Source organism: Salmo trutta, chromosome 26 (genome assembly GCF_901001165.1).
Source record: "Salmo trutta chromosome 26, fSalTru1.1, whole genome shotgun sequence".
Lineage (NCBI taxonomy): Eukaryota > Metazoa > Chordata > Actinopteri > Salmoniformes > Salmonidae > Salmo > Salmo trutta.
The window spans coordinates 48,476,447-48,482,824 of NC_042982.1; the positions used below are offsets into that span (position 1 = coordinate 48,476,447).

The window sequence follows — 6,378 nt, forward strand, 5'->3', positions numbered from 1 at the left end:
GGAGCACGGTGGCACACCGCGGGAAGAAATGGGGAGAGAGACCGACACCAAGCGAAAGGAGAGAAGGACTGAGCCAAACCTCAGTGATTTTCTTTGTTTTCTGTCATAGGAGAGGTGTTTTTTGCGGACTAAAGCCTCCCTGTCTCTGTGTGAATCTCTGCACGCTCAACCCAGCACCCCACCGTTTACCACAATATATATAAATATAGCAACACCCATAAGCACTCCAGTCTATCCTATAGATGTAGTAAAGTTGTGTTTTTGGACTAAAACCTCCCTGTCTCTGTCTCTGCACGCTCAACCTAACACCCCACGGTTCACCACAAACTATTTAGTGTTCTAAATCTCAAACTGATAACCTGGTTTTATTACAATATATTTGCCGAAACATGCCTGATCAACCTGGCTGTAGCTAGATACTGTCTGCCTACCTACATGGCTGTAGCTAGATACTGTCTGCCTGATCAACTTGGCTGTAGCTAGATACTGTCCGCCTACCTACATGGCTGTAGCTAGATACTGTCTGCCTACCTACATGGCTGTAGCTAGATACTGTCCGCCTGCCTACATGGCTGTAGCTAGATACTGTCCGCCTGCCTACATGGCTGTAGCTAGATACTGTCTGCCTGATCAACCTGGCTGTAGCTAGATACTGTCTGCCTACCTACATGGCTGTAGCTAGAAACTGTCCGCCTGCCTACATGGCTGTAGCTAGATACTGTCTGCCTACCTACATGGCTGTAGCTAGATACTGTCTGCCTGATCGACATGGCTGTAGCTAGATACTGTCCGCCTGCCTACATGGCTGTAGCTAGAAACTGTCTGCCCACCTACATGGCTGTAGCTAGATACTGTCTGCCTACCTACATGGCTGTAGCTAGATACTGTCCGCCTACCTACATGGCTGTAGCTAGATACTGTCTGCCTACCTACATGGCTGTAGCTAGATACTGTCCGCCTACCTACATGGCTGTAGCTAGATACTGTCCGCCTGCCTACATGGCTGTAGCTAGATACTGTCTGCCTACCTACATGGCTGTAGCTAGATACTGTCTGCCTAATCGACCTGGCTGTAGCTAGATACTGTCTGCCTACCTACATGGCTGTAGCTAGATACTGTGCGCCTGCCTACATGGCTGTAGCTAGATACTGTGCGCCTGGTCGACCTGGCTGTAGCTAGATACTGTCCGCCTGCCTACATGGCTGTAACTAGATACTGTCCGCCTACCTACATGGCTGTAGCTAGATACTGTCTGCCTACCTACATGGCTGTAGCTAGATACTGTCTGCCTACCTACATGGCTGTAGCTAGATACTGTCTGCCTACCTACATGGCTGTAGCTAGATACTGTCTGCCTACCTACATGGCTGTAGCTAGATGCTGTCTGCCTACCTACATGGCTGTAGCTAGATACTGTCTGCCTGCCTACATGGCTGTAGCTAGATACTGTCTGCCTGATCGACCTGGCTGTAGCTAGATACTGTCTGCCTACCTACATGGCTGTAGCTAGATACTGTCCGCCGACCTACATGGCTGTAGCTAGATACTGTCTGCCTGCCTAAAAAAAGTTTTTGCATCTGAGCTCCTAGAGCGTGCGGCTCTCCTTTATTTGTTTAACTGTCTGCCTATCTACCTGGGTACATTTGTACGGTAAACCATATTTCTTCTATTAGGCTTGATATTGTTGAGAATGTAATTTCTGTGTCTGTGCACATGTATGTATGAACAGTACCAGTCAAAAGTTTAGACACACCTACTTATTCAAGGGTTTTTCTATATTTTTACTATTTTCTACATTGTAGAATAATACTGAAGACATCAAAACTATGAAATACCACATATGGAATCATGTAGTAACCAAAAAAGTGTTAAACAATTCTAAATATATTTTATAGCCACCCGTTGCCTTGATGACAGTTTTGCACACTCTCTGCATTCTCTCTCAACCAGCTTCACCTGGAATACTTTTCCAACAGTCTTGAACGAGTTCCCACATATGCTGAGCACTTGTTGGCTGCTTTTCCTTCACTCTGCGGTCCAACTCATCCCGAACCATCTAAATTGGGTTGAGGTCGGGTGATTGTGGAGGCCAGGTCATCTGATGCAGCACTCCATCACTCTCCTTCTTTGTCAAATAGCCCTTACACAGCCTGGAGGTCTGTTTGAGTCATTGTCTTGTTGAAAAACAAATGATAGTCCCACTAAGCCCAAACCAGATGGGATGGCGTATCGCTGCAGAATGCTGTGGTAGCCATGCTGGTTAAGTGTGCCTTGAATTCTAAATAAATCACTGAGTGTCACCAGCAAAGCACCCCCACACCATCACACCTCCTCCTCCATGCTTCACGGTGGGAACCACACATGCAGAGATCATCATTTCACCTACTCTGAGTCCCACAAAGACACAGCAATTGGAACCAAAAATCTCAAATTTGGACACATCAGACCAAAGGACAGATTTCCACAGGTCTAATGTCCATTGTTCGTGTTTCTTGGCCCAAGCAAGTCTCTTCTTATTGGTGTCCTTTAGTAGTGGTTTCTTTACAGCAATTTGACCACGAAGGCCTGATTCACGCAGTCTCCTCTGAACAGTTGATGTTATGATTTGTCTGTTACTTGAACTCTGTGAAGCATTTATTTGGGCTGCAATTTCTGAGGCTGGTAACTCTGATGAACTGATCCTCTGCAGTAGAGGTAATTCTGGGTCTTTCTTTCCTGTGGCATTCCTCATGTGAGCCAGTTTCATCACAGCGTTTGATGGTTTTTGCGACTGCACTTGAAGAAACATTCAAAGTTCTTGAATTGTTCCGTGTTGACTGACCTTCACATCTTAACATAATGATGTCATTTCACTTTGCTTATTTGAGCTGTTCTTGCCATTATATGGACTTGGTCTTTTAACCTCTCTAGGGTATGTGGGACGAAATCGTCCCACCTACTCAACAGCCAGTGGAATCCCGTGGCGCGTTATTCAAATACCTTAGAAATGCTATTACTTCAATTTCTCAAACATATTACTATTTTACACCATTTTAAAGACAAGACTCTCGTTAATCTAACCACACTGTCCGATTTCAAAAAGGCTTTACAACGAAAGCAAAACATTAGATTATGTCAGCAGAGTACCCAGCCAGAAATAATCAGACACCCATTTTTCAAGCTAGCATATAATGTCACATAAACCCAAAACACAGCTAAATGCAGCACTAACCTTTGATGATCTTCATCAGATGACACTCCTAGGACATTGTGTTATACAATACATGCATGTTTTGTTCAATCAAGTTCATATTTATATCAAAAAACAGCTTTTTACATTAGCATGTGTCGTTCAAAACTAGCATACCCACCGCAAACTTCCGGTGAATTTACTAAATTACTTACGATAAACGTTCACAAAAAACATAACAATTATTTTAAGAATTATAGATACAGAACTTCTTTATGCAATCGCTATGTCCGATTTTAAAATAGCTTTTCGGCAAAAGCACATTTTGCAATATTCTGAGTAGATAGCCCAGCCATCACGGGCTAGCTAATTTGACACCCACCAAGTTTGGCCCTTACCAAACTCCGATTTACTATTAGAAAAATTTGATTACCTTTGCTGTTCTTCGTCAGAATGCACTCCCAGGACTTCTACTTCAATAACAAATGTTGGTTTGGTTCAAAATAATCCATAGTTATGTTCAAATATCCTCTGTTTTGTTCGTGCGTTCAAGACACTATCCGAAGGGTGACGCGCCCGACGCGTTTTGTGACAAAAAAATTCTAAATATTCCATTACCGTACTTCGAAGCATGTCAACCGCTGTTTAAAATCAATTTTTATGCGATTTTTCTCGTAAAAAAGCGATAATATTCCGACCGGGAAACCCTGTTTTCGTTCAAAGACGAAAAAATAAAAACATGGTGTCGCCTCGTGCACGCGCCCCAGTCTCATTGTTCTCTGATCGACCACTATCCAAATCCGCTACTGTTTTTCAGCCAGGGGCTCCAAAGGCATCATTCAGCGTTTTGCCGCCTTCTGAGAGCCTATGGGAGCCGTAGGAAGTGTCACGTTACAGCAGAGATCCTCAGTTTTCAATAAAGAGAGTGTAGAAGCCCAAGAAATGGTCAGAGAGGGCACTTCCTGTAAGGAATCTTCTCAGGTTTTTGCCTGCCATATGAGTTCTGTTATACTCACAGACGCCATTCAAACAGTTTTAGAAACTTTAGGGTGTTGTCTATCCAAAGCCAATAATTATATGCATATTCTAGTTTCTGGGCAGTAGTAATAACCAGATTAAATCGGGTATGTTTTTTATCCGGCCGTGCAAATACTGCCCTCTACCCTAGAGAGGTTAACAAATAGGGCGATCTTCTGTATACCACCCCACCTTGTCACAACACAATTGATTGGCTCAAAGGCATTAAGAAAGAAATTCCACAAATTAACTTTTAACAAGGCACACTTAGTTGAAATACATTCTTACTGTATGTTTCATCATGACCACCTCTCAACATCCTGTCTATCACCAGTTCTCTAAGCTCCACCTCTCATTATGTCTATCACCAGTTCTCTTAGCTCCACCTCTCTCATCATCATGTCTATCACCAGTTCTCTAAGCTCCACCTCTCTCATCATCATGTCTATCACCAGTTCTCTAAGCTCCACCTCTCTCATCATCATGTCTATCACCAGTTCTCTAAGCTCCACCTCTCCCATCATCATGTCTATCACCAGTTCTCTAAGCTCCACCTCTCTCATCATCATGTCTATCACCAGTTCTCTAAGCTCCACCTCTCTCATCATCATGTCTATCACCAGTTCTCTAAGCTCCACCTCTCTCATCATCATGTCTATCACCAGTTCTCTAAGCTCCACCTCTCTCATCATCATGTCTATCACCAGTTCTCTAAGCTCCACCTCTCTCATCATCATGTCTATCACCAGTTCTCTAAGCTCCACCTCTCTCATCATCCTGTCTATCACCAGTTCTCTAAGCTAGAGTTTGTTACACTAGATAATATGATTTAACTAAAGATTTTTGGTATCCATTACTGGGAGTTACAGGATAGGTACTGTTGATGTAGTGCAGAGAATTGTAGACCAACCTTAGCTTGGCGATGCCATCTTTGTCCTCGATTCATGGGAAACAGGAGTCCCAGTTGCAGGGGTCAGTTTGAATGTCCCGTGTGGCTCAGTTGGTAGAGCATGGTGTTTGTAACGCCAGGGTTGTGGGTTCGATTCCCACGGGGGACCAGTACGGAATTTTTTTTAATGAAATGTATGCATTCACTACTGTAAGTCGCTCTGGATAAGAGCGTCTGCTAAATGACTTAAATGTAAAATGCTCCATTTAATAAAATAAATGATTTTCTTGCTCCATGAAGTAATCCAACAATGTGTACAATGTTTTCAAGTCTTCTCTCATTGATCGAGACAGGGGACTGTCATCATGAAATGAGGCACTTCGGGGTGGACACCCACATATCTCGACTCCAAATAGACAAGACGGAGGCGAACACATTGTTGGAACACTTATATAAATATATTCTATAAATCCATAAAGGCAGACACATTTTAGCCAGCGGTATACCTCTCTGTATACCACTCTGCAGTGGGGTGCAAAAAAATCCGGAGGTACTTATCCTAAGGGTAGGGGTGTTAACCCTGGTGTGATGGCTAAATTCCCAACCTGGCCCTCATACCAGCATGGCCACCTAATCATCCCCATAACTCCTAATTGGCATATATCACTCCTCATGTCTCCACCTGATAGCTGGTGAGTGTTCTGGGTGGTGGAAGCGGTGACTTTCCCCCTTACTAAGTAAAGCCCTTTGAATACCTCAATTGGTGGAAAAGTGCTATATAATTCCAATAAATTATTATTATTATTACATTTTGAATATTGATAGAAAAGATCCATATTTATTTCATGGTAGTTCTACATGGTCTCATGCGGAGCCACACTATCCTTTATCCTGCTTCGGTACACTGGCAATTGTGTTTGGTGAGCTGGGGAAGCTGAGATTCTTCGCTTGGAATTGCCATGGTTCGACAAAGACAAAGAGAAAAGAACAAGGAAAGAAGCGATATACATATGGGTCATTACAGTATAAGGTAGAGGCTCCTAATCCGTGACCTGATCTTTTATTTCTGAGGCTCTGAATACATGACTGTGGAAATTTATTTCAGTAATTTTTCTCATGCCAAAACCGGATTAAATGCCAAAAAGATGACATTCTCAAGGTCACTAGGGAAAACGTACACAACCCAAAAAAATCAAGCGCCACTAAAAAGTCAAAACATGATTTAGTTCTGTACAATTTGCTTGATGTTGCGCACCAATGACAAAGGTGTATCGACATTAGCTAGCTAGCTTATGTTAACAT

The 6,378-nt window shown here is 43.0% G+C and overlaps 1 non-coding gene across 1 annotated transcript; it reads left to right on the forward strand.

The window, feature by feature from the left end:
• Positions 1 to 5,171: 5,171 nt before the first annotated feature.
• trnat-ugu (transfer RNA threonine (anticodon UGU)) lies at positions 5,172 to 5,245 on the forward strand. The gene has a single exon. It is a non-coding gene; the product is annotated as a tRNA-Thr (tRNA).
• Positions 5,246 to 6,378: the final 1,133 nt, after the last annotated feature.